Genomic DNA, 23,985 nt, shown 5'->3' with positions numbered 1-23,985 from the left:
CATCAACCTCTAACAATATATATATCAATAATAAATGTGGCAGCAGTGGGATTTGAACCCACGCCTCCGAAGAGACTGGAGCCTTAATCCAGCGCCTTAGACCGCTCGGCCATGCTACCTCATGGGTGCAGTGTTCATGTGGCTCAAAAATCTATCAAATGATTATTTAAATGTGTTTTGTTCACTTTATATGAAGTAACAAAACATATTGAGATTTATTAGAGCATTCACATATGGTTAGGGTTAGGTACGTGATACTGGGGCTTGGGTTTCTGGTGGTCATTGCAATATTAGGGACATCTCAATGCTCACAATACTGACACTTGCTAGGCAAGCCTTCTAACTTTCAACATCGAGCTCCTAACTCTAACACTGAACATACCTGCAGCCTATCCTTAATTCTTTTCCTTCCTTAAATATGTTTTATGTTAAGCATTTTAGATGCTCTTAACATAAGTGAGAAAAGATTTTTTTTAAAAAGAATATTGGTTGCCATGCAATCTAGATGAGAAATGGTTAATTTTTAATTAATTTGCATTTTAGTCGAGTTTACCACTTTGAAACCAATCACTGACATTTTCTTTGGAAAATTTATATGGCAGCTTTGGGAAGTTAGCAAAGAAAGAAATTAGCTGTTATAACAATGTGATGATGAACACTTACTTTTTAATTGAATTGCATTCTTGTGGATAGAACAATGAAAACATCAACCTCTAACAATATATATATCAATAATAAATGTGGCAGCAGTGGGATTTGAACCCACGCCTCCGAAGAGACTGGAGCCTTAATCCAGCGCCTTAGACCGCTCGACCATGCTACCTCATGGGTGCAATGTTCATGTGGCTCAAAAATCTATCAAATGATTATTTAAATGTGTTTTGTTCACTTTATATGAAGTAACAAAACATATTGAGATTTATTAGAGCATTCACATATGGTTAGGGTTAGGTACGTGATACTGGGGCTTGTGTTTCTGGTGGTCATTGCAATATTAGGGACATCTCAATGCTCACAATTCAGACACTTGCTAGGTAAGCCTTCTAGCTTTCAACATTGAGCCCCTAACTTTAACACTGAACATACCTGCAGCCTATCCTTAATTCTTTTTCTTCCATGCCTAACCCCAAAACCTCTTAGTATCTTACCATGACCCTTCCTATCTGCATCATAACCTTAAACATACTACTATAGTTCCAAACTCTTAACCTCCCTTCTTAGTGCCTAACCATTACCCCACCACCTTAGTGCCTAACCATTACCCCACCATAACATCCCCTACATATAGGACAGAGTTCCAAAATCAGTCGTTTTACAAGTGTTTGGGATTCTGCTATCAGTTTCCTGACTTGCAGCTTCCCGAATGCCAGGATGCCCAATGCATCCAATTGTAATCACTTCAAGTTAATTTTTATGTCTCTACAGTCTTTAGAAATATTTTTGAAAAGTATCTAGTAAATATGATAAACGTTTTTGAACTCTGTTGTTGAATTGTCCCAGCAACTATCATACACCAGATAGAATTTGAACTTTAAGAGAAAATAACTGATTTTGTTTTTGGAAGATAATTATGGCAGCAGTGGGATTTGTTGTATTAAAGAAATACGTAAAAATATGTTTTATGTTAAGCATTTTAGATGCTCTTAACATAAGTGAGAAAAGATTTTTTTTAAAAAGAATATTGGTTGCCATGCAATCTAGATGAGAAATGGTTAATTTTTAATTAATTTGCATTTTAGTCGAGTTTACCACTTTGAAACCAATCACTGACATTTTCTTTGGAAAATTTATATGGCAGCTTTGGGAAGTTAGCAAAGAAAGAAATTAGCTGTTTGAACCCACGCCTCCGAAGAGACTGGAGCCTTAATCCAGCGCCTTAGACCGCTCGGCCATGCTACCTCATGGGTGCAGTGTTCATGTGGCTCAAAAATCTATCAAATGATTATTTAAATGTGTTTTGTTCACTTTACATGAAGTAACAAAACATATTGAGATTTATTAGAGCAGGCATGTCCAACCTGCGGCCCTCCAGATGTGCTAAAACTACACATCCCAGCATGCATTGCCATCATTCTAGCATTCCCTAATAGCCAAATTGTGGCAAGGCATTCTGGGATGTGTAGTTTTAGCACATCTGGAGGGCCGCAGGTTGGACATGCCTGTATTAGAGCATTCACATATGGTTAGGGTTAGGTACGTGATACTGGGGCTTGGGTTTCTGGTGGTCATTGCAATATTAGGGACATCTCAATGCTCACAATACTGACACTTGCTAGGCAAGCCTTCTAACTTTCAACATCGAGCTCCTAACTCTAACACTGAACATACCTGCAGCCTATCCTTAATTCTTTTCCTTCCTTAAATATGTTTTATGTTAAGCATTTTAGATGCTCTTAACATAAGTGAAAAAAGATTTTTTTTAAAAAGAATATTGGTTGCCATGCAATCTAGATGAGAAATGGTTAATTTTTAATTAATTTGCATTTTAGTCGAGTTTACCACTTTGAAACCAATCACTGACATTTTCTTTGGAAAATTTATATGGCAGCTTTGGGAAGTTAGCAAAGAAAGAAATTAGCTGTTATAACAATGTGATGATGAACACTTACTTTTTAATTGAATTGCATTCTTGTGGATAGAACAATGAAAACATCAACCTCTAACAATATATATATCAATAATAAATGTGGCAGCAGTGGGATTTGAACCCATGCCTCCGAAGAGACTGGAGCCTTAATCCAGCGCCTTAGACCGCTCGGCCATGCTACCTCATGGGTGCAATGTTCATGTGGCTCAAAAATCTATCAAATGATTATTTAAATGTGTTTTGTTCACTTTATATGAAGTAACAAAACATATTGAGATTTATTAGAGCATTCACATATGGTTAGGGTTAGGTACGTGATACTGGGGCTTGTGTTTCTGGTGGTCATTGCAATATTAGGGACATCTCAATGCTCACAATTCAGACACTTGCTAGGTAAGCCTTCTAGCTTTCAACATCGAGCCCCTAACTTTAACACTGAACATACCTGCAGCCTATCCTTAATTCTTTTTCTTCCATGCCTAACCCCAAAACCTCTTAGTATCTTACCATGACCCTTCCTATCTGCATCATAACCTTAAACATACTACTATAGTTCCAAACTCTTAACCTCCCTTCTTAGTGCCTAACCATTACCCCACCACCTTAGTGCCTAACCATTACCCCACCATAACATCCCCTACATATAGGACAGAGTTCCAAAATCAGTCGTTTTACAAGTGTTTGGGATTCTGCTATCAGTTTCCTGACTTGCAGCTTCCCGAATGCCAGGATGCCCAATGCATCCAATTGTAATCACTTCAAGTTAATTTTTATGTCTCTACAGTCTTTAGAAATATTTTTGAAAAGTATCTAGTAAATATGATAAACGTTTTTGAACTCTGTTGTTGAATTGTCCCAGCAACTATCATACACCAGATAGAATTTGAACTTTAAGAGAAAATAACTGATTTTGTTTTTGGAAGATAATTATGGCAGCAGTGGGATTTGAACCCACGCCTCCGAAGAGACTGGAGCCTAAATCCAGCACCTTAGACCGCTCGGCCATGCTACCACACTTAAAGGTAACTCATAGTTTCTCACAGTCTGGAATCTAGAACTAGAATTACAGAAAATGTTGTTGTTGTATTAAAGAAATACGTAAAAATATGTTTTATGTTAAGCATTTTAGATGCTCTTAACATAAGTGAGAAAAGATTTTTTTTAAAAAGTATATTGGTTGCCATGCAATCTAGATGAGAAATGGTTAATTTTTAATTAATTTGCATTTTAGTCGAGTTTACCACTTTGAAACCAATCACTGACATTTTCTTTGGAAAATTTATATGGCAGCTTTGGGAAGTTAGCAAAGAAAGAAATTAGCTGTTATAACAATGTGATGATGAACACTTACTTTTTAATTGAATTGCATTCTTGTGGATAGAACAATGAAAACATCAACCTCTAACAATATATATATCAATAATAAATGTGGCAGCAGTGGGATTTGAACCCACGCCTCCGAAGAGACTGGAGCCTTAATCCAGCGCCTTAGACCGCTCGGCCATGCTACCTCATGGGTGCAGTGTTCATGTGGCTCAAAAATCTATCAAATGATTATTTAAATGTGTTTTGTTCACTTTATATGAAGTAACAAAACATATTGAGATTTATTAGAGCATTCACATATGGTTAGGGTTAGGTACGTGATACTGGGGCTTGGGTTTCTGGTGGTCATTGCAATATTAGGGACATCTCAATGCTCACAATACTGACACTTGCTAGGCAAGCCTTCTAACTTTCAACATCGAGCTCCTAACTCTAACACTGAACATACCTGCAGCCTATCCTTAATTCTTTTCCTTCCAATGCCTAACCCCAAAACCTCTTAGTATCTTACCATGACCCTTCCTATCTGCATCATAACCTTAAACATACTCCTATAGTTTCAAACTCTTAACCTCCCTTCTTAGTGCCTAACCATTACCCCACCCCCTGCCATTGAACCATAACATCCCCTACACATAGGACAGAGTTCCAAAATCAGTCGTTTTACAAGTGTTTGGGATTCTGCTATCAGTTTCCTGACTTGCAGCTTCCCGAATGCCAGGATGCCCAATGCATCCAATTGTAATCACTTCAAGTTAATTTTTATGTCTCTACAGTCTTTAGAAATATTTTTGAAAAGTATCTAGTAAATATGATAAACGTTTTTGAACTCTGTTGTTGAATTGTCCCAGCAACTATCATACACCAGATAGAATTTGAACTTTAAGAGAAAATAACTGATTTTGTTTTTGGAAGATAATTATGGCAGCAGTGGGATTTGAACCCACGCCTCCGAAGAGACTGGAGCCTAAATCCAGCGCCTTAGACCGCTCGGCCATGCTACCACACTTAAAGGTAACTCATAGTTTCTCACAGTCTGGAATCTAGAACTAGAATTACAGAAAATGTTGTTGTTGTATTAAAGAAATACGTAAAAATATGTTTTATGTTAAGCATTTTAGATGCTCTTAACATAAGTGAGAAAAGATTTTTTTTAAAAAGAATATTGGTTGCCATGCAATCTAGATGAGAAATGGTTAATTTTTAATTAATTTGCATTTTAGTCGAGTTTACCACTTTGAAACCAATCACTGACATTTTCTTTGGAAAATTTATATGGCAGCTTTGGGAAGTTAGCAAAGAAAGAAATTAGCTGTTATAACAATGTGATGATGAACACTTACTTTTTAATTGAATTGCATTCTTGTGGATAGAACAATGAAAACATCAACCTCTAACAATATATATATCAATAATAAATGTGGCAGCAGTGGGATTTGAACCCACGCCTCCGAAGAGACTGGAGCCTTAATCCAGCGCCTTAGACCGCTCGGCCATGCTACCTCATGGGTGCAGTGTTCATGTGGCTCAAAAATCTATCAAATGATTATTTAAATGTGTTTTGTTCACTTTATATGAAGTAACAAAACATATTGAGATTTATTAGAGCAGGCATGTCCAACCTGCGGCCCTCCAGATGTGCTAAAACTACACATCCCAGCATGCATTGCCATCATTCTAGCATTCCCTAATAGCCAAATTGTGGCAAGGCATTCTGGGATGTGTAGTTTTAGCACATCTGGAGGGCCGCAGGTTGGACATGCCTGTATTAGAGCATTCACATATGGCTAGGGTTAGGTACGTGATACTGGGGCTTGGGTTTCTGGTGGTCATTGCAATATTAGGGACATCTCAATGCTCACAATACTGACACTTGCTAGGCAAGCCTTCTAACTTTCAACATCGAGCTCCTAACTCTAACACTGAACATACCTGCAGCCTATCCTTAATTCTTTTCCTTCCTTAAATATGTTTTATGTTAAGCATTTTAGATGCTCTTAACATAAGTGAGAAAAGATTTTTTTTAAAAAGAATATTGGTTGCCATGCAATCTAGATGAGAAATGGTTAATTTTTAATTAATTTGCATTTTAGTCGAGTTTACCACTTTGAAACCAATCACTGACATTTTCTTTGGAAAATTTATATGGCAGCTTTGGGAAGTTAGCAAAGAAAGAAATTAGCTGTTATAACAATGTGATGATGAACACTTACTTTTTAATTGAATTGCATTCTTGTGGATAGAACAATGAAAACATCAACCTCTAACAATATATATATCAATAATAAATGTGGCAGCAGTGGGATTTGAACCCACGCCTCCGAAGAGACTGGAGCCTTAATCCAGCGCCTTAGACCGCTCGGCCATGCTACCTCATGGGTGCAGTGTTCATGTGGCTCAAAAATCTATCAAATGATTATTTAAATGTGTTTTGTTCACTTTATATGAAGTAACAAAACATATTGAGATTTATTAGAGCATTCACATATGGTTAGGGTTAGGTACGTGATACTGGGGCTTGGGTTTCTGGTGGTCATTGCAATATTAGGGACATCTCAATGCTCACAATACTGACACTTGCTAGGCAAGCCTTCTAACTTTCAACATCGAGCTCCTAACTCTAACACTGAACATACCTGCAGCCTATCCTTAATTCTTTTCCTTCCTTAAATATGTTTTATGTTAAGCATTTTAGATGCTCTTAACATAAGTGAGAAAAGATTTTTTTTAAAAAGAATATTGGTTGCCATGCAATCTAGATGAGAAATGGTTAATTTTTAATTAATTTGCATTTTAGTCGAGTTTACCACTTTGAAACCAATCACTGACATTTTCTTTGGAAAATTTATATGGCAGCTTTGGGAAGTTAGCAAAGAAAGAAATTAGCTGTTATAACAATGTGATGATGAACACTTACTTTTTAATTGAATTGCATTCTTGTGGATAGAACAATGAAAACATCAACCTCTAACAATATATATATCAATAATAAATGTGGCAGCAGTGGGATTTGAACCCACGCCTCCGAAGAGACTGGAGCCTTAACCCAGCGCCTTAGACCGCTCGGCCATGCTACCTCATGGGTGCAATGTTCATGTGGCTCAAAAATCTATCAAATGATTATTTAAATGTGTTTTGTTCACTTTATATGAAGTAACAAAACATATTGAGATTTATTAGAGCATTCACATATGGTTAGGGTTAGGTACGTGATACTGGGGCTTGTGTTTCTGGTGGTCATTGCAATATTAGGGACATCTCAATGCTCACAATTCAGACACTTGCTAGGTAAGCCTTCTAGCTTTCAACATCGAGCCCCTAACTTTAACACTGAACATACCTGCAGCCTATCCTTAATTCTTTTTCTTCCATGCCTAACCCCAAAACCTCTTAGTATCTTACCATGACCCTTCCTATCTGCATCATAACCTTAAACATACTACTATAGTTCCAAACTCTTAACCTCCCTTCTTAGTGCCTAACCATTACCCCACCACCTTAGTGCCTAACCATTACCCCACCATAACATCCCCTACATATAGGACAGAGTTCCAAAATCAGTCGTTTTACAAGTGTTTGGGATTCTGCTATCAGTTTCCTGACTTGCAGCTTCCCGAATGCCAGGATGCCCAATGCATCCAATTGTAATCACTTCAAGTTAATTTTTATGTCTCTACAGTCTTTAGAAATATTTTTGAAAAGTATCTAGTAAATATGATAAACGTTTTTGAACTCTGTTGTTGAATTGTCCCAGCAACTATCATACACCAGATAGAATTTGAACTTTAAGAGAAAATAACTGATTTTGTTTTTGGAAGATAATTATGGCAGCAGTGGGATTTGTTGTATTAAAGAAATACGTAAAAATATGTTTTATGTTAAGCATTTTAGATGCTCTTAACATAAGTGAGAAAAGATTTTTTTTAAAAAGAATATTGGTTGCCATGCAATCTAGATGAGAAATGGTTAATTTTTAATTAATTTGCATTTTAGTCGAGTTTACCACTTTGAAACCAATCACTGACATTTTCTTTGGAAAATTTATTTGGCAGCTTTGGGAAGTTAACAAAGAAAGAAATTAGCTGTTTGAACCCACGCCTCCGAAGAGACTGGAGCCTTAATCCAGCGCCTTAGACCGCTCGGCCATGCTACCTCATGGGTGCAGTGTTCATGTGGCTCAAAAATCTATCAAATGATTATTTAAATGTGTTTTGTTCACTTTATATGAAGTAACAAAACATATTGAGATTTATTAGAGCAGGCATGTCCAACCTGCGGCCCTCCAGATGTGCTAAAACTACACATCCCAGCATGCATTGCCATCATTCTAGCATTCCCTAATAGCCAAATTGTGGCAAGGCATTCTGGGATGTGTAGTTTTAGCACATCTGGAGGGCCGCAGGTTGGACATGCCTGTATTAGAGCATTCACATATGGTTAGGGTTAGGTACGTGATACTGGGGCTTGGGTTTCTGGTGGTCATTGCAATATTAGGGACATCTCAATGCTCACAATACTGACACTTGCTAGGCAAGCCTTCTAACTTTCAACATCGAGCTCCTAACTCTAACACTGAACATACCTGCAGCCTATCCTTAATTCTTTTCCTTCCTTAAATATGTTTTATGTTAAGCATTTTAGATGCTCTTAACATAAGTGAGAAAAGATTTTTTTTAAAAAGAATATTGGTTGCCATGCAATCTAGATGAGAAATGGTTAATTTTTAATTAATTTGCATTTTAGTCGAGTTTACCACTTTGAAACCAATCACTGACATTTTCTTTGGAAAATTTATATGGCAGCTTTGGGAAGTTAGCAAAGAAAGAAATTAGCTGTTATAACAATGTGATGATGAACACTTACTTTTTAATTGAATTGCATTCTTGTGGATAGAACAATGAAAACATCAACCTCTAACAATATATATATCAATAATAAATGTGGCAGCAGTGGGATTTGAACCCACGCCTCCGAAGAGACTGGAGCCTTAATCCAGCGCCTTAGACCGCTCGGCCATGCTACCTCATGGGTGCAGTGTTCATGTGGCTCAAAAATCTATCAAATGATTATTTAAATGTGTTTTGTTCACTTTATATGAAGTAACAAAACATATTGAGATTTATTAGAGCATTCACATATGGTTAGGGTTAGGTACGTGATACTGGGGCTTGGGTTTCTGGTGGTCATTGCAATATTAGGGACATCTCAATGCTCACAATACTGACACTTGCTAGGCAAGCCTTCTAACTTTCAACATCGAGCTCCTAACTCTAACACTGAACATACCTGCAGCCTATCCTTAATTCTTTTCCTTCCTTAAATATGTTTTATGTTAAGCATTTTAGATGCTCTTAACATAAGTGAGAAAAGATTTTTTTTAAAAAGAATATTGGTTGCCATGCAATCTAGATGAGAAATGGTTAATTTTTAATTAATTTGCATTTTAGTCGAGTTTACCACTTTGAAACCAATCACTGACATTTTCTTTGGAAAATTTATATGGCAGCTTTGGGAAGTTAGCAAAGAAAGAAATTAGCTGTTATAACAATGTGATGATGAACACTTACTTTTTAATTGAATTGCATTCTTGTGGATAGAACAATGAAAACATCAACCTCTAACAATATATATATCAATAATAAATGTGGCAGCAGTGGGATTTGAACCCATGCCTCCGAAGAGACTGGAGCCTTAATCCAGCGCATTAGACCGCTCGGCCATGCTACCTCATGGGTGCAATGTTCATGTGGCTCAAAAATCTATCAAATGATTATTTAAATGTGTTTTGTTCACTTTATATGAAGTAACAAAACATATTGAGATTTATTAGAGCATTCACATATGGTTAGGGTTAGGTAAGTGATACTGGGGCTTGTGTTTCTGGTGGTCATTGCAATATTAGGGACATCTCAATGCTCACAATTCAGACACTTGCTAGGTAAGCCTTCTAGCTTTCAACATCGAGCCCCTAACTTTAACACTGAACATACCTGCAGCCTATCCTTAATTCTTTTTCTTCCATGCCTAACCCCAAAACCTCTTAGTATCTTACCATGACCCTTCCTATCTGCATCATAACCTTAAACATACTACTATAGTTCCAAACTCTTAACCTCCCTTCTTAGTGCCTAACCATTACCCCACCACCTTAGTGCCTAACCATTACCCCACCATAACATCCCCTACATATAGGACAGAGTTCCAAAATCAGTCGTTTTACAAGTGTTTGGGATTCTGCTATCAGTTTCCTGACTTGCAGCTTCCCGAATGCCAGGATGCCCAATGCATCCAATTGTAATCACTTCAAGTTAATTTTTATGTCTCTACAGTCTTTAGAAATATTTTTGAAAAGTATCTAGTAAATATGATAAACGTTTTTGAACTCTGTTGTTGAATTGTCCCAGCAACTATCATACACCAGATAGAATTTGAACTTTAAGAGAAAATAACTGATTTTGTTTTTGGAAGATAATTATGGCAGCAGTGGGATTTGAACCCACGCCTCCGAAGAGACTGGAGCCTAAATCCAGCGCCTTAGACCACTCGGCCATGCTACCACACTTAAAGGTAACTCATAGTTTCTCACAGTCTGGAATCTAGAACTAGAATTACAGAAAATGTTGTTGTTGTATTAAAGAAATACGTAAAAATATGTTTTATGTTAAGCATTTTAGATGCTCTTAACATAAGTGAGAAAAGATTTTTTTTAAAAAGAATATTGGTTGCCATGCAATCTAGATGAGAAATGGTTAATTTTTAATTAATTTGCATTTTAGTCGAGTTTACCACTTTGAAACCAATCACTGACATTTTCTTTGGAAAATTTATATGGCAGCTTTGGGAAGTTAGCAAAGAAAGAAATTAGCTGTTATAACAATGTGATGATGAACACTTACTTTTTAATTGAATTGCATTCTTGTGGATAGAACAATGAAAACATCAACCTCTAACAATATATATATCAATAATAAATGTGGCAGCAGTGGGATTTGAACCCACGCCTCCGAAGAGACTGGAGCCTTAATCCAGCGCCTTAGACCGCTCGGCCATGCTACCTCATGGGTGCAGTGTTCATGTGGCTCAAAAATCTATCAAATGATTATTTAAATGTGTTTTGTTCACTTTATATGAAGTAACAAAACATATTGAGATTTATTAGAGCATTCACATATGGTTAGGGTTAGGTACGTGATACTGGGGCTTGGGTTTCTGGTGGTCATTGCAATATTAGGGACATCTCAATGCTCACAATACTGACACTTGCTAGGCAAGCCTTCTAACTTTCAACATCGAGCTCCTAACTCTAACACTGAACATACCTGCAGCCTATCCTTAATTCTTTTCCTTCCAATGCCTAACCCCAAAACCTCTTAGTATCTTACCATGACCCTTCCTATCTGCATCATAACCTTAAACATACTCCTATAGTTTCAAACTCTTAACCTCCCTTCTTAGTGCCTAACCATTACCCCACCCCCTGCCATTGAACCATAACATCCCCTACACATAGGACAGAGTTCCAAAATCAGTCGTTTTACAAGTGTTTGGGATTCTGCTATCAGTTTCCTGACTTGCAGCTTCCCGAATGCCAGGATGCCCAATGCATCCAATTGTAATCACTTCAAGTTAATTTTTATGTCTCTACAGTCTTTAGAAATATTTTTGAAAAGTATCTAGTAAATATGATAAACGTTTTTGAACTCTGTTGTTGAATTGTCCCAGCAACTATCATACACCAGATAGAATTTGAACTTTAAGAGAAAATAACTGATTTTGTTTTTGGAAGATAATTATGGCAGCAGTGGGATTTGAACCCACGCCTCCGAAGAGACTGGAGCCTAAATCCAGCGCCTTAGACCGCTCGGCCATGCTACCACACTTAAAGGTAACTCATAGTTTCTCACAGTCTGGAATCTAGAACTAGAATTACAGAAAATGTTGTTGTTGTATTAAAGAAATACGTAAAAATATGTTTTATGTTAAGCATTTTAGATGCTCTTAACATAAGTGAGAAAAGATTTTTTTTAAAAAGAATATTGGTTGCCATGCAATCTAGATGAGAAATGGTTAATTTTTAATTAATTTGCATTTTAGTCGAGTTTACCACTTTGAAACCAATCACTGACATTTTCTTTGGAAAATTTATATGGCAGCTTTGGGAAGTTAGCAAAGAAAGAAATTAGCTGTTATAACAATGTGATGATGAACACTTACTTTTTAATTGAATTGCATTCTTGTGGATAGAACAATGAAAACATCAACCTCTAACAATATATATATCAATAATAAATGTGGCAGCAGTGGGATTTGAACCCACGCCTCCGAAGAGACTGGAGCCTTAATCCAGCGCCTTAGACCGCTCGGCCATGCTACCTCATGGGTGCAGTGTTCATGTGGCTTAAAAATCTATCAAATGATTATTTAAATGTGTTTTGTTCACTTTATATGAAGTAACAAAACATATTGAGATTTATTAGAGCATTCACATATGGTTAGGGTTAGGTACGTGATACTGGGGCTTGGGTTTCTGGTGGTCATTGCAATATTAGGGACATCTCAATGCTCACAATACTGACACTTGCTAGGCAAGCCTTCTAACTTTCAACATCGAGCTCCTAACTCTAACACTGAACATACCTGCAGCCTATCCTTAATTCTTTTCCTTCCTTAAATATGTTTTATGTTAAGCATTTTAGATGCTCTTAACATAAGTGAGAAAAGATTTTTTTTAAAAAGAATATTGGTTGCCATGCAATCTAGATGAGAAATGGTTAATTTTTAATTAATTTGCATTTTAGTCGAGTTTACCACTTTGAAACCAATCACTGACATTTTCTTTGGAAAATTTATATGGCAGCTTTGGGAAGTTAGCAAAGAAAGAAATTAGCTGTTATAACAATGTGATGATGAACACTTACTTTTTAATTGAATTGCATTCTTGTGGATAGAACAATGAAAACATCAACCTCTAACAATATATATATCAATAATAAATGTGGCAGCAGTGGGATTTGAACCCACGCCTCCGAAGAGACTGGAGCCTTAATCCAGCGCCTTAGACCGCTCGGCCATGCTACCTCATGGGTGCAATGTTCATGTGGCTCAAAAATCTATCAAATGATTATTTAAATGTGTTTTGTTCACTTTATATGAAGTAACAAAACATATTGAGATTTATTAGAGCATTCACATATGGTTAGGGTTAGGTACGTGATACTGGGGCTTGTGTTTCTGGTGGTCATTGCAATATTAGGGACATCTCAATGCTCACAATTCAGACACTTGCTAGGTAAGCCTTCTAGCTTTCAACATCGAGCCCCTAACTTTAACACTGAACATACCTGCAGCCTATCCTTAATTCTTTTTCTTCCATGCCTAACCCCAAAACCTCTTAGTATCTTACCATGACCCTTCCTATCTGCATCATAACCTTAAACATACTACTATAGTTCCAAACTCTTAACCTCCCTTCTTAGTGCCTAACCATTACCCCACCACCTTAGTGCCTAACCATTACCCCACCATAACATCCCCTACATATAGGACAGAGTTCCAAAATCAGTCGTTTTACAAGTGTTTGGGATTCTGCTATCAGTTTCCTGACTTGCAGCTTCCCGAATGCCAGGATGCCCAATGCATCCAATTGTAATCACTTCAAGTTAATTTTTATGTCTCTACAGTCTTTAGAAATATTTTTGAAAAGTATCTAGTAAATATGATAAACGTTTTTGAACTCTGTTGTTGAATTGTCCCAGCAACTATCATACACCAGATAGAATTTGAACTTTAAGAGAAAATAACTGATTTTGTTTTTGGAAGATAATTATGGCAGCAGTGGGATTTGTTGTATTAAAGAAATACGTAAAAATATGTTTTATGTTAAGCATTTTAGATGCTCTTAACATAAGTGAGAAAAGATTTTTTTTAAAAAGAATATTGGTTGCCATGCAATCTAGATGAGAAATGGTTAATTTTTAATTAATTTGCATTTTAGTCGAGTTTACCACTTTGAAACCAATCACTGACATTTTCTTTGGAAAATTTATATGGCAGCTTTGGGAAGTTAGCAAAGAAAGAAATTAGCTGTTTGAACCCACGCCTCCGAAGAGACTGGAGCCTTAATCCAGCGCCTTAGACCGCTCGGCCATGCTACCTCATGGGTGCAGTGTTCATGTGGCTCAAAAATCTATCAAATGATTATTTAAATGTGTTTTGTTCACTTTATATGAAGTAACAAAACATATTGAGATTTATTAGAGCAGGCATGTCCAACCTGCGGCCCTCCAGATGTGCTAAAACTACACATCCCAGCATGCATTGCCATCATTCTAGCATTCCCTAATAGCCAAATTGTGGCAAGGCATTCTGGGATGTGTAGTTTTAGCACATCTGGAGGGCCGCAGGTTGGACATGCCTGTATTAGAGCATTCACATATGGTTAGGGTTAGGTACGTGATACTGGGGCTTGGGTTTCTGGTGGTCATTGCAATATTAGGGACATCTCAATGCTCACAATACTGACACTTGCTAGGCAAGCCTTCTAACTTTCAACATCGAGCTCCTAACTCTAACACTGAACATACCTGCAGCCTATCCTTAATTCTTTTCCTTCCTTAAATATGTTTTATGTTAAGCATTTTAGATGCTCTTAACATAAGTGAGAAAAGATTTTTTTTAAAAAGAATATTGGTTGCCATGCAATCTAGATGAGAAATGGTTAATTTTTAATTAATTTGCATTTTAGTCGAGTTTACCACTTTGAAACCAATCACTGACATTTTCTTTGGAAAATTTATATGGCAGCTTTGGGAAGTTAGCAAAGAAAGAAATTAGCTGTTATAACAATGTGATGATGAACACTTACTTTTTAATTGAATTGCATTCTTGTGGATAGAACAATGAAAACATCAACCTCTAACAATATATATATCAATAATAAATGTGGCAGCAGTGGGATTTGAACCCACGCCTCCGAAGAGACTGGAGCCTTAATCCAGCGCTTTAGACCGCTCGGCCATGCTACCTCATGGGTGCAATGTTCATGTGGCTCAAAAATCTATCAAATGATTATTTAAATGTGTTTTGTTCACTTTATATGAAGTAACAAAACATATTGAGATTTATTAGAGCATTCACATATGGTTAGGGTTAGGTACGTGATACTGGGGCTTGTGTTTCTGGTGGTCATTGCAATATTAGGGACATCTCAATGCTCACAATTCAGACACTTGCTAGGTAAGCCTTCTAACTTTCAACATCGAGCCCCTAACTTTAACACTGAACATACCTGCAGCCTATCCTTAATTCTTTTTCTTCCATGCCTAACCCCAAAACTTTTTAGTATCTTACCATGACCCTTCCTATCTGCATCATAACCTTAAACATACTACTATAGTTCCAAACTCTTAACCTCCCTTCTTAGTGCCTAACCATTACCCCACCACCTTAGTGCCTAACCATTACCCCACCATAACATCCCCTACATATAGGACAGAGTTCCAAAATCAGTCGTTTTACAAGTGTTTGGGATTCTGCTATCAGTTTCCTGACTTGCAGCTTCCCGAATGCCAGGATGCCCAATGCATCCAATTGTAATCACTTCAAGTTAATTTTTATGTCTCTACAGTCTTTAGAAATATTTTTGAAAAGTATCTAGTAAATATGATAAACGTTTTTGAACTCTGTTGTTGAATTGTCCCAGCAACTATCATACACCAGATAGAATTTGAACTTTAAGAGAAAATAACTGATTTTGTTTTTGGAAGATAATTATGGCAGCAGTGGGATTTGAACCCACGCCTCCGAAGAGACTGGAGCCTAAATCCAGCGCCTTAGACCGCTCGGCCATGCTACCACACTTAAAGGTAACTCATAGTTTCTCACAGTCTGGAATCTAGAACTAGAATTACAGAAAATGTTGTTGTTGTATTAAAGAAATACGTAAAAATATGTTTTATGTTAAGCATTTTAGATGCTCTTAACATAAGTGAGAAAAGATTTTTTTTAAAAAGAATATTGGTTGCCATGCAATCTAGATGAGAAATGGTTAATTTTTAATTAATTTGCATTTTAGTCGAGTTTACCACTTTGAAACCAATCACTGACATTTTCTTTGGAAAATTTATATGGCAGCTTTGGGAAGTTAGCAAAGAAAGAAATTAGCTGTTATAACAATGTGATGATGAACACTTAATTTTTAATTGAATTGCATTCTTGTGGATAGAACAATGAAAACATCAACCTCTAACAATATATATATCAATAATAAATGTGGCAGCAGTGGGATTTGAACCCACGCCTCCGAAGAGACTAGAGCCTTAATCCAGCGCCTTAGACCGCTCGGCCATGCTACCTCATGGGTGCAGTGTTCATGTGGCTCAAAAATCTATCAAATGATTATTTAAATGTGTTTTGTTCACTTTATATGAAGTAACAAAACATATTGAGATTTATTAGAGCATTCACATATGGTTAGGGTTAGGTACGTGATACTGGGGCTTGGGTTTCTGGTGGTCATTGCAATATTAGGGACATCTCAATGCTCACAATACTGACACTTGCTAGGCAAGCCTTCTAACTTTCAACATCGAGCTCCTAACTCTAACACTGAACATACCTGCAGCCTATCCTTAATTCTTTTCCTTCCTTAAATATGTTTTATGTTAAGCATTTTAGATGCTCTTAACATAAGTGAGAAAAGATTTTTTTTAAAAAGAATATTGGTTGCCATGCAATCTAGATGAGAAATGGTTAATTTTTAATTAATTTGCATTTTAGTCGAGTTTACCACTTTGAAACCAATCACTGACATTTTCTTTGGAAAATTTATATGACAGCTTTGGGAAGTTAGCAAAGAAAGAAATTAGCTGTTATAACAATGTGATGATGAACACTTACTTTTTAATTGAATTGCATTCTTGTGGATAGAACAATGAAAACATCAACCTCTAACAATATATATATCAATAATAAATGTGGCAGCAGTGGGATTTGAACCCACGCCTCCGAAGAGACTGGAGCCTTAATCCAGCGCTTTAGACCGCTCGGCCATGCTACCTCATGGGTGCAATGTTCATGTGGCTCAAAAATCTATCAAATGATTATTTAAATGTGTTTTGTTCACTTTATATGAAGTAACAAAACATATTGAGATTTATTAGAGCATTCACATATGGTTAGGGTTAGGTACGTGATACTGGGGCTTGTGTTTCTGGTGGTCATTGCAATATTAGGGACATCTCAATGCTCACAATTCAGACACTTGCTAGGTAAGCCTTCTAACTTTCAACATCGAGCCCCTAACTTTAACACTGAACATACCTGCAGCCTATCCTTAATTCTTTTTCTTCCATGCCTAACCCCAAAACTTTTTAGTATCTTACCATGACCCTTCCTATCTGCATCATAACCTTAAACATACTACTATAGTTCCAAACTCTTAACCTCCCTTCTTAGTGCCTAACCATTACCCCACCACCTTAGTGCCTAACCATTACCCCACCATAACATCCCCTACATATAGGACAGAGTTCCAAAATCAGTCGTTTTACAAGTGTTTGGGATTCTGCTATCAGTTTCCTGACTTGCAGCTTCCCGAATGCCAGGATGCCCAATGCATCCAATTGTAATCACTTCAAGTTAATTTTTATGTCTCTACAGTCTTTAGAAATATTTTTGAAAAGTATCTAGTAAATATGATAAACGTTTTTGAACTCTGTTGTTGAATTGTCCCAGCAACTATCATACACCAGATAGAATTTGAACTTTAAGAGAAAATAACTGATTTTGTTTTTGGAAGATAATTATGGCAGCAGTGGGATTTGTTGTATTAAAGAAATACGTAAAAATATGTTTTATGTTAAGCATTTTAGATGCTCTTAACATAAGTGAGAAAAGATTTTTTTTTAAAAGAATATTGGTTGCCATGCAATCTAGATGAGAAATGGTTAATTTTTAATTAATTTGCATTTTAGTCGAGTTTACCACTTTGAAACCAATCACTGACATTTTCTTTGGAAAATTTATATGGCAGCTTTGGGAAGTTAGCAAAGAAAGAAATTAGCTGTTTGAACCCACGCCTCCGAAGAGACTGGAGCCTTAATCCAGCGCCTTAGACCGCTCGGCCATGCTACCTCATGGGTGCAGTGTTCATGTGGCTCAAAAATCTATCAAATGATTATTTAAATGTGTTTTGTTCACTTTATATGAAGTAACAAAACATATTGAGATTTATTAGAGCAGGCATGTCCAACCTGCGGCCCTCCAGATGTGCTAAAACTACACATCCCAGCATGCATTGCCATCATTCTAGCATTCCCTAATAGCCAAATTGTGGCAAGGCATTCTGGGATGTGTAGTTTTAGCACATCTGGAGGGCCGCAGGTTGGACATGCCTGTATTAGAGCATTCACATATGGTTAGGGTTAGGTACGTGATACTGGGGCTTGGGTTTCTGGTGGTCATTGCAATATTAGGGACATCTCAATGCTCACAATACTGACACTTGCTAGGCAAGCCTTCTAACTTTCAACATCGAGCTCCTAACTCTAACACTGAACATACCTGCAGCCTATCCTTAATTCTTTTCCTTCCTTAAATATGTTTTATGTTAAGCATTTTAGATGCTCTTAACATAAGTGAGAAAAGATTTTTTTTAAAAAGAATATTGGTTGCCATGCAATCTAGATGAGAAATGGTTAATTTTTAATTAATTTGCATTTTAGTCGAGTTTACCACTTTGAAACCAATCACTGACATTTTCTTTGGAAAATTTATATGGCAGCTTTGGGAAGTTAGCAAAGAAAGAAATTAGCTGTTATAACAATGTGATGATGAACACTTACTTTTTAATTGAATTGCATTCTTGTGGATAGAACAATGAAAACATCAACCTCTAACAATATATATATCAATAATAAATGTGGCAGCAGTGGGATTTGAACCCACGCCTCCGAAGAGACTGGAGCCTTAATCCAGCGCTTTAGACCGCTCGGCCATGCTACCTCATGGGTGCAATGTTCATGTGGCTCAAAAATCTATCAAATGATTATTTAAATGTGTTTTGTTCACTTTATATGAAGTAACAAAACATATTGAGATTTATTAGAGCATTCACATATGGTTAGGGTTAGGTACGTGATACTGGGGCTTGTGTTTCTGGTGGTCATTGCAATATTAGGGACATCTCAATGCTCACAATTCAGACACTTGCTAGGTAAGCCTTCTAACTTTCAACATCGAGCCCCTAACTTTAACACTGAACATACCTGCAGCCTATCCTTAATTCTTTTTCTTCCATGCCTAACCCCAAAACTTTTTAGTATCTTACCATGACCCTTCCTATCTGCATCATAACCTTAAACATACTACTATAGTTCCAAACTCTTAACCCCCCTTCTTAGTGCCTAACCATTACCCCACCACCTTAGTGCCTAACCATTACCCCACCATAACATCCCCTACATATAGGACAGAGTTCCAAAATCAGTCGTTTTACAAGTGTTTGGGATTCTGCTATCAGTTTCCTGACTTGCAGCTTCCCGAATGCCAGGATGCCCAATGCATCCAATTGTAATCACTTCAAGTTAATTTTTATGTCTCTACAGTCTTTAGAAATATTTTTGAAAAGTATCTAGTAAATATGATAAACGTTTTTGAACTCTGTTGTTGAATTGTCCCAGCAACTATCATACACCAGATAGAATTTGAACTTTAAGAGAAAATAACTGATTTTGTTTTTGGAAGATAATTATGGCAGCAGTGGGATTTGAACCCACGCCTCCGAAGAGACTGGAGCCTAAATCCAGCGCCTTAGACCGCTCGGCCATGCTACCACACTTAAAGGTAACTCATAGTTTCTCACAGTCTGGAATCTAGAACTAGAATTACAGAAAATGTTGTTGTTGTATTAAAGAAATACGTAAAAATATGTTTTATGTTAAGCATTTTAGATGCTCTTAACATAAGTGAGAAAAGATTTTTTTTAAAAAGAATATTGGTTGCCATGCAATCTAGATGAGAAATGGTTAATTTTTAATTAATTTGCATTTTAGTCGAGTTTACCACTTTGAAACCAATCACTGACATTTTCTTTGGAAAATTTATATGGCAGCTTTGGGAAGTTAGCAAAGAAAGAAATTAGCTGTTATAACAATGTGATGATGAACACTTAATTTTTAATTGAATTGCATTCTTGTGGATAGAACAATGAAAACATCAACCTCTAACAATATATATATCAATAATAAATGTGGCAGCAGTGGGATTTGAACCCACGCCTCCGAAGAGACTAGAGCCTTAATCCAGCGCCTTAGACCGCTCGGCCATGCTACCTCATGGGTGCAGTGTTCATGTGGCTCAAAAATCTATCAAATGATTATTTAAATGTGTTTTGTTCACTTTATATGAAGTAACAAAACATATTGAGATTTATTAGAGCATTCACATATGGTTAGGGTTAGGTACGTGATACTGGGGCTTGGGTTTCTGGTGGTCATTGCAATATTAGGGACATCTCAATGCTCACAATACTGACACTTGCTAGGCAAGCCTTCTAACTTTCAACATCGAGCTCCTAACTCTAACACTGAACATACCTGCAGCCTATCCTTAATTCTTTTCCTTCCTTAAATATGTTTTATGTTAAGCATTTTAGATGCTCTTAACATAAGTGAGAAAAGATTTTTTTTAAAAAGAATATTGGTTGCCATGCAATCTAGATGAGAAATGGTTAATTTTTAATTAATTTGCATTTTAGTCGAGTTTACCACTTTGAAACCAATCACTGACATTTTCTTTGGAAAATTTATATGACAGCTTTGGGAAGTTAGCAAAGAAAGAAATTAGCTGTTATAACAATGTGATGATGAACACTTACTTTTTAATTGAATTGCATTCTTGTGGATAGAACAATGAAAACATCAACCTCTAACAATATATATATCAATAATAAATGTGGCAGCAGTGGGATTTGAACCCACGCCTCCGAAGAGACTGGAGCCTTAATCCAGCGCTTTAGACCGCTCGGCCATGCTACCTCATGGGTGCAATGTTCATGTGGCTCAAAAATCTATCAAATGATTATTTAAATGTGTTTTGTTCACTTTATATGAAGTAGCAAAACATATTGAGATTTATTAGAGCATTCACATATGGTTAGGGTTAGGTACGTGATACTGGGGCTTGTGTTTCTGGTGGTCATTGCAATATTAGGGACATCTCAATGCTCACAATTCAGACACTTGCTAGGTAAGCCTTCTAACTTTCAACATCGAGCCCCTAACTTTAACACTGAACATACCTGCAGCCTATCCTTAATTCTTTTTCTTCCATGCCTAACCCCAAAACTTTTTAGTATCTTACCATGACCCTTCCTATCTGCATCATAACCTTAAACATACTACTATAGTTCCAAACTCTTAACCTCCCTTCTTAGTGCCTAACCATTACCCCACCACCTTAGTGCCTAACCATTACCCCACCATAACATCCCCTACATATAGGACAGAGTTCCAAAATCAGTCGTTTTACAAGTGTTTGGGATTCTGCTATCAGTTTCCTGACTTGCAGCTTCCCGAATGCCAGGATGCCCAATGCATCCAATTGTAATCACTTCAAGTTAATTTTTATGTCTCTACAGTCTTTAGAAATATTTTTGAAAAGTATCTAGTAAATATGATAAACGTTTTTGAACTCTGTTGTTGAATTGTCCCAGCAACTATCATACACCAGATAGAATTTGAACTTTAAGAGAAAATAACTGATTTTGTTTTTGGAAGATAATTATGGCAGCAGTGGGATTTGAACCCACGCCTCCGAAGAGACTGGAGCCTAAATCCAGCGCCTTAGACCGCTCGGCCATGCTACCACACTTAAAGGTAACTCATAGTTTCTCACAGTCTGGAATCTAGAACTAGAATTACAGAAAATGTTGTTGTTGTATTAAAGAAATACGTAAAAATATGTTTTATGTTAAGCATTTTAGATGCTCTTAACATAAGTGAGAAAAGATTTTTTTTAAAAAGAATATTGGTTGCCATGCAATCTAGATGAGAAATGGTTAATTTTTAATTAATTTGCATTTTAGTCGAGTTTACCACTTTGAAACCAATCACTGACATTTTCTTTGGAAAATTTATATGGCAGCTTTGGGAAGTTAGCAAAGAAAGAAATTAGCTGTTATAACAATGTGATGATGAACACTTACTTTTTAATTGAATTGCATTCTTGTGGATAGAACAATGAAAACATCAACCTCTAACAATATATATATCAATAATAAATGTGGCAGCAGTGGGATTTGAACCCACGCCTCCGAAGAGACTAGAGCCTTAATCCAGCGCCTTAGACCGCTCGGCCATGCTACCTCATGGGTGCAGTGTTCATGTGGCTCAAAAATCTATCAAATGATTATTTAAATGTGTTTTGTTCACTTTATATGAAGTAACAAAACATATTGAGATTTATTAGAGCATTCACATATGGTTAGGGTTAGGTACGTGATACTGGGGCTTGGGTTTCTGGTGGTCATTGCAATATTAGGGACATCTCAATGCTCACAATACTGACACTTGCTAGGCAAGCCTTCTAACTTTCAACATCGAGCTCCTAACTCTAACACTGAACATACCTGCAGCCTATCCTTAATTCTTTTCCTTCCAATGCCTAACCCCAAAACCTCTTAGTATCTTACCATGACCCTTCCTATCTGCATCATAACCTTAAACATACTCCTATAGTTTCAAACTCTTAACCTCCCTTCTTAGTGCCTAACCATTACCCCACCCCCTGCCATTGAACCATAACATCCCCTACACATAGGACAGAGTTCCAAAATCAGTCATTTTACAAGTGTTTGGGATTCTGCTATCAGTTTCCTGACTTGCAGCTTCCCGAATGCCAGGATGCCCAATGCATCCAATTGTAATCACTTCAAGTTAATTTTTATGTCTCTACAGTCTTTAGAAATATTTTTGAAAAGTATCTAGTAAATATGATAAACGTTTTTGAACTCTGTTGTTGAATTGTCCCAGCAACTATCATACACCAGATAGAATTTGAACTTTAAGAGAAAATAACTGATTTTGTTTTTGGAAGATAATTATGGCAGCAGTGGGATTTGAACCCACGCCTCCGAAGAGACTGGAGCCTAAATCCAGCGCCTTAGACCGCTCGGCCATGCTACCACACTTAAAGGTAACTCATAGTTTCTCACAGTCTGGAATCTAGAACTAGAATTACAGAAAATGTTGTTGTTGTATTAAAGAAATACGTAAAAATATGTTTTATGTTAAGCATTTTAGATGCTCTTAACATAAGTGAGAAAAGATTTTTTTTAAAAAGAATATTGGTTGCCATGCAATCTAGATGAGAAATGGTTAATTTTTAATTAATTTGCATTTTAGTCGAGTTTACCACTTTGAAACCAATCACTGACATTTTCTTTGGAAAATTTATATGGCAGCATTGGGAAGTTAGCAAAGAAAGAAATTAGCTGTTATAACAATGTGATGATGAACACTTACTTTTTAATTGAATTGCATTCTTGTGGATAGAACAATGAAAACATCAACCTCTAACAATATATATATCAATAATAAATGTGGCAGCAGTGGGATTTGAACCCACGCCTCCGAAGAGACTGGAGCCTTAATCCAGCGCCTTAGACCGCTCGGCCATGCTACCTCATGGGTGCAGTGTTCATGTGGCTCAAAAATCTATCAAATGATTAGTTAAATGTGTTTTGTTCACTTTATATGAAGTAACAAAACATATTGAGATTTATTAGAGCATTCACATATGGTTAGGGTTAGGTACGTGATACTGGGGCTTGGGTTTCTGGTGGTCATTGCAATATTAGGGACATCTCAATGCTCACAATACTGACACTTGCTAGGCAAGCCTTCTAACTTTCAACATCGAGCTCCTAACTCTAACACTGAACATACCTGCAGCCTATCCTTAATTCTTTTCCTTCCAATGCCTAACCCCAAAACCTCTTAGTATCTTACCATGACCCTTCCTATCTGCATCATAACCTTAAACATACTCCTATAGTTTCAAACTCTTAACCT

General features: G+C 36.7%; 22 non-coding genes across 22 annotated transcripts; all 22 read right to left on the bottom strand.

The window, feature by feature from the left end:
* Positions 1–37: 37 nt before the first annotated feature.
* Positions 38–119, bottom strand: TRNAL-AAG (transfer RNA leucine (anticodon AAG)). Its single transcript has one exon. It is a non-coding gene; the product is annotated as a tRNA-Leu (tRNA).
* A 622-nt stretch (positions 120–741) lies between these two features.
* Positions 742–823, bottom strand: TRNAL-AAG (transfer RNA leucine (anticodon AAG)). The gene has a single exon. It is a non-coding gene; the product is annotated as a tRNA-Leu (tRNA).
* A 2,694-nt stretch (positions 824–3,517) lies between these two features.
* TRNAL-UAG (transfer RNA leucine (anticodon UAG)) lies at positions 3,518–3,599 on the bottom strand. Its single transcript has one exon. It is a non-coding gene; the product is annotated as a tRNA-Leu (tRNA).
* Positions 3,600–4,016: 417 nt separating this feature from the next.
* Positions 4,017–4,098, bottom strand: TRNAL-AAG (transfer RNA leucine (anticodon AAG)). Its single transcript has one exon. It is a non-coding gene; the product is annotated as a tRNA-Leu (tRNA).
* A 737-nt stretch (positions 4,099–4,835) lies between these two features.
* On the bottom strand, positions 4,836–4,917 carry TRNAL-UAG (transfer RNA leucine (anticodon UAG)). Its single transcript has one exon. It is a non-coding gene; the product is annotated as a tRNA-Leu (tRNA).
* A 417-nt stretch (positions 4,918–5,334) lies between these two features.
* Positions 5,335–5,416, bottom strand: TRNAL-AAG (transfer RNA leucine (anticodon AAG)). The gene has a single exon. It is a non-coding gene; the product is annotated as a tRNA-Leu (tRNA).
* Positions 5,417–6,204: 788 nt separating this feature from the next.
* On the bottom strand, positions 6,205–6,286 carry TRNAL-AAG (transfer RNA leucine (anticodon AAG)). Its single transcript has one exon. It is a non-coding gene; the product is annotated as a tRNA-Leu (tRNA).
* A 622-nt stretch (positions 6,287–6,908) lies between these two features.
* On the bottom strand, positions 6,909–6,990 carry TRNAL-AAG (transfer RNA leucine (anticodon AAG)). Its single transcript has one exon. It is a non-coding gene; the product is annotated as a tRNA-Leu (tRNA).
* Positions 6,991–8,854: 1,864 nt separating this feature from the next.
* TRNAL-AAG (transfer RNA leucine (anticodon AAG)) lies at positions 8,855–8,936 on the bottom strand. The gene has a single exon. It is a non-coding gene; the product is annotated as a tRNA-Leu (tRNA).
* A 1,452-nt stretch (positions 8,937–10,388) lies between these two features.
* TRNAL-UAG (transfer RNA leucine (anticodon UAG)) lies at positions 10,389–10,470 on the bottom strand. The gene has a single exon. It is a non-coding gene; the product is annotated as a tRNA-Leu (tRNA).
* A 417-nt stretch (positions 10,471–10,887) lies between these two features.
* Positions 10,888–10,969, bottom strand: TRNAL-AAG (transfer RNA leucine (anticodon AAG)). The gene has a single exon. It is a non-coding gene; the product is annotated as a tRNA-Leu (tRNA).
* Positions 10,970–11,706: 737 nt separating this feature from the next.
* On the bottom strand, positions 11,707–11,788 carry TRNAL-UAG (transfer RNA leucine (anticodon UAG)). Its single transcript has one exon. It is a non-coding gene; the product is annotated as a tRNA-Leu (tRNA).
* A 417-nt stretch (positions 11,789–12,205) lies between these two features.
* On the bottom strand, positions 12,206–12,287 carry TRNAL-AAG (transfer RNA leucine (anticodon AAG)). The gene has a single exon. It is a non-coding gene; the product is annotated as a tRNA-Leu (tRNA).
* A 622-nt stretch (positions 12,288–12,909) lies between these two features.
* On the bottom strand, positions 12,910–12,991 carry TRNAL-AAG (transfer RNA leucine (anticodon AAG)). Its single transcript has one exon. It is a non-coding gene; the product is annotated as a tRNA-Leu (tRNA).
* Positions 12,992–15,685: 2,694 nt separating this feature from the next.
* TRNAL-UAG (transfer RNA leucine (anticodon UAG)) lies at positions 15,686–15,767 on the bottom strand. Its single transcript has one exon. It is a non-coding gene; the product is annotated as a tRNA-Leu (tRNA).
* Positions 15,768–16,184: 417 nt separating this feature from the next.
* Positions 16,185–16,266, bottom strand: TRNAL-AAG (transfer RNA leucine (anticodon AAG)). The gene has a single exon. It is a non-coding gene; the product is annotated as a tRNA-Leu (tRNA).
* A 3,398-nt stretch (positions 16,267–19,664) lies between these two features.
* On the bottom strand, positions 19,665–19,746 carry TRNAL-UAG (transfer RNA leucine (anticodon UAG)). Its single transcript has one exon. It is a non-coding gene; the product is annotated as a tRNA-Leu (tRNA).
* A 417-nt stretch (positions 19,747–20,163) lies between these two features.
* TRNAL-AAG (transfer RNA leucine (anticodon AAG)) lies at positions 20,164–20,245 on the bottom strand. The gene has a single exon. It is a non-coding gene; the product is annotated as a tRNA-Leu (tRNA).
* Positions 20,246–21,697: 1,452 nt separating this feature from the next.
* On the bottom strand, positions 21,698–21,779 carry TRNAL-UAG (transfer RNA leucine (anticodon UAG)). The gene has a single exon. It is a non-coding gene; the product is annotated as a tRNA-Leu (tRNA).
* Positions 21,780–22,196: 417 nt separating this feature from the next.
* TRNAL-AAG (transfer RNA leucine (anticodon AAG)) lies at positions 22,197–22,278 on the bottom strand. Its single transcript has one exon. It is a non-coding gene; the product is annotated as a tRNA-Leu (tRNA).
* Positions 22,279–23,015: 737 nt separating this feature from the next.
* Positions 23,016–23,097, bottom strand: TRNAL-UAG (transfer RNA leucine (anticodon UAG)). Its single transcript has one exon. It is a non-coding gene; the product is annotated as a tRNA-Leu (tRNA).
* Positions 23,098–23,514: 417 nt separating this feature from the next.
* Positions 23,515–23,596, bottom strand: TRNAL-AAG (transfer RNA leucine (anticodon AAG)). The gene has a single exon. It is a non-coding gene; the product is annotated as a tRNA-Leu (tRNA).
* Positions 23,597–23,985: the final 389 nt, after the last annotated feature.

The sequence above is a fragment of the Crinia signifera genome, chromosome 6 (genome assembly GCF_055691185.1).
Source record: "Crinia signifera chromosome 6, ASM5569118v1, whole genome shotgun sequence".
NCBI lineage: Eukaryota > Metazoa > Chordata > Amphibia > Anura > Myobatrachidae > Crinia > Crinia signifera.
This window is presented reverse-complemented; position numbering and strand designations above follow the sequence as displayed.